The sequence below is a fragment of the Microtus ochrogaster genome, chromosome 5 (genome assembly GCF_000317375.1).
Source record: "Microtus ochrogaster isolate Prairie Vole_2 chromosome 5, MicOch1.0, whole genome shotgun sequence".
Lineage (NCBI taxonomy): Eukaryota > Metazoa > Chordata > Mammalia > Rodentia > Cricetidae > Microtus > Microtus ochrogaster.
Genome location: NC_022012.1, coordinates 37,678,307 through 37,681,119, shown reverse-complemented (window position 1 = coordinate 37,681,119; position 2,813 = coordinate 37,678,307).

The following is a 2,813-nucleotide window of genomic DNA, read 5'->3' as shown; positions in this document are numbered from 1 at the left end:
GGGGGGGACAGAAAAAGTTTCTAAGCAAATTCTACTGGGCAGTCAAGGCAGCAACCTTAACACCTCAGCCAGCCAGCCAGCCATGCAAGCTGTCATGTTCTTTACTGCTGGTGTTTCCTTCTTCTCTTGGACAGCCCCTCTCCCCTTCCTGGCTCTCTCCACCCTCTTCTGACTTTCTAAGTCTCCTAGTAGGGACTTGTCCTAAGAAGACTCCATTATACCTGGATGGGCAGACATCAGCCCTCCTTCTGGGAAACATGTACCAGTGGGCTTCCAAACTCCGTGTGTGTGTGTGTGTGTGTTTGTGTGTGTGTGTGTGTGTGTGCGTGTGTGTTCATGTGTGCATGAAGATGTGCGTGAAGGTGTGTGTGCACACGTGCTCACAGGCCAGAGGTGGACATTGGGTCCACCTTCCTCTGTCACTCTCCCCCTTAGGTTGTGAGACAGGGTTTCTCACTGAATGTTGAGCTCACTGATGTGGCCAGACGTCTGGGCAGCAGCCCCCAACGATGCTGTCTCCTGTCTCTGCCTCTGAAGCACTGGGATTACAGGTGGGTGCCAAACTCTTTTATTTTATTTTTATAGAACCCTTTCAAAAGATCAAATCATTTATCGTCATGGAAAAAACAATCAAAATGTCACTAGTCATCAGGAAAATTCACGTTAAAGCCACAGTAAGACACCACTAGGTCCTTGCTAGGATGACTCTCAGATGGCAGCAAGGCAGTAGGACCACGGGCATTCACACACTGCTGGCAGGGTTCTGCTTAAACAAACCAGGCTGTACTTTTGTCTCTAATCCATTCTCGGGCAGGTGCCAGCCGACACAACTGTTTCACACGATGTGATGTGGGTAGCAACTGGATGTGTAATCGTGTCAAACAGGTGATCCCTGTCCACAGAATATATACACTGTGGCCCCCATACACAACAGAATAATCCACGATGAGGAAACACGCACCAGAAGAGAACTGACTTCTGCAAGCTGTCCACTGATCTCCTCTACACACATGCCACAGCAATGCACATATGACATATGTGTACCACACACACACAACTACTACCAACAACAACAACAACAACAATGATGACAAAAATAAATCTTTGGAAACTATCAAGGAAGGGTACACTTCATGAATCCAAATGAGGGTCTTGCCTATAGGTGTAGTATGTGTGAGCTTCTGTCTTTTTCTTTTTATAATTTATTTATTTATTGGTATTTTGCCTGCATGTAACTCTGTGTGAGGGTGTCAGATCTTGGAATTACACTTGTTAGCTGCCATGTGGGTGCTAGGAATTGAACCCAGGTCCTCTGGAAGAGCAGTCAGTACTCTTAACCACTGAGCCATCTCTCTAGCTCTGTGAGCTTCTGTCTTGATAGGGAGCTGATTGTGTGTGTGTGTGTGTGTGTGTGTGTGTGTGTGTGTGTGTGTATAAAGCTGAATCTTGACAGTCTAAGCATTTTACCCTTGGCAAATGAGGAAGCTTAAAAATTAAAAGTGACTAACTCATACACAAAGTCCTGATAAGTAAAACAGACCAAAGCTGAGACCTAGTCTCTTACTTCCCCTAGGATATTTCTATTTCTTTCTGTAATTAATTATTTTGCAGGGATGAGAATCAGACCCAAGGCCTTCTGCATGCAAGGCAAGAGCTCCATCATGAGCCACAGCTCCGGGCCCCTCTTTCTACAGATGAAACTTTGCAGGGGGCGGAACCCAGAAGTCTTTGCTCTGAAGTGAGCACTGTCTTTTGTTCCTGCAGTTGTCCCAACTCCCCACTAGTGAAGATAAACCAGTATGGGGATCTTAGCCGAGGCTACCTCTGCCAGCTACCACACCCGGCCTTAAGTTGGGATGAGGCGGAGCCGGGAGGAAAATACTAAGAGGTTGGTGGTCACCACAGCATGTATGGTGCAGAGCTGGCATCTTAGCTATGCTTTGACATGTTCTTACCGCTGATGTCTTCATGACCAATCCTGAGATACATATACTGAAAGTTATGGTGAGAAATTTGTCCTCTCAGCTAAACCTCACTGAGCCCCCCATCTGTCCAGGAATATATGCGGAACGCTTGACAAGGAGGTTGTTTTCGTTTGCTCCATACATAGCAGCAGCCTGTGGTGGGTACCCCTCTTATTGGCTCTCCGAATAGCTAACTCCGAACCATCTTTATTCATCCTAGCAACTTGTTGACATAAATCTCAAGGACAGCTGGCACTGTACGTAGGTCCACACAGCTGACACCTGGACACAGGACTTGAACCCTGTCCCCTTCCTCTCAGTACATCTCACGTACATCCACAGGAGGTGTCTGTGATGATCAGAACTGATGATGGAGTCAGAGTCCAAAAAAATGGCAACAGGCTGAAGTTCTGACCCTGATCATTGAGATTACATGTAGCAGAGTCCCACGAAAACCACCACATTCTGCGGTGAGGGGATGTGGATAGGGGACCCTAGTGTAAGAGCAAGGAGACCAGGTTAGAGCAGGGACATATAAAGTCTCAAAAGTCTAAACATCTGCCTGTCCACCGACCCACCATTTTTTCTCCCTTTCTACTTACCACCCACTCACTCATCCAATCCATTGTGTCTTCCTTTCTCTCTGCCCATCCATTTACTCAGCCATTCTTTTCATCCCTGTCTCCATCCCACCCGTCCTTCTTCCCCTTCCCTTCCTCATTCTACCCATTCTACATTTCCATCCATCCATCCATCCATCCATCCATCCATCCATCCATCCCTTCATCTATCCATCCATCCATCCCTTCATCCATCCATCCATCCCTTCATCCATCCATCCATCCATCC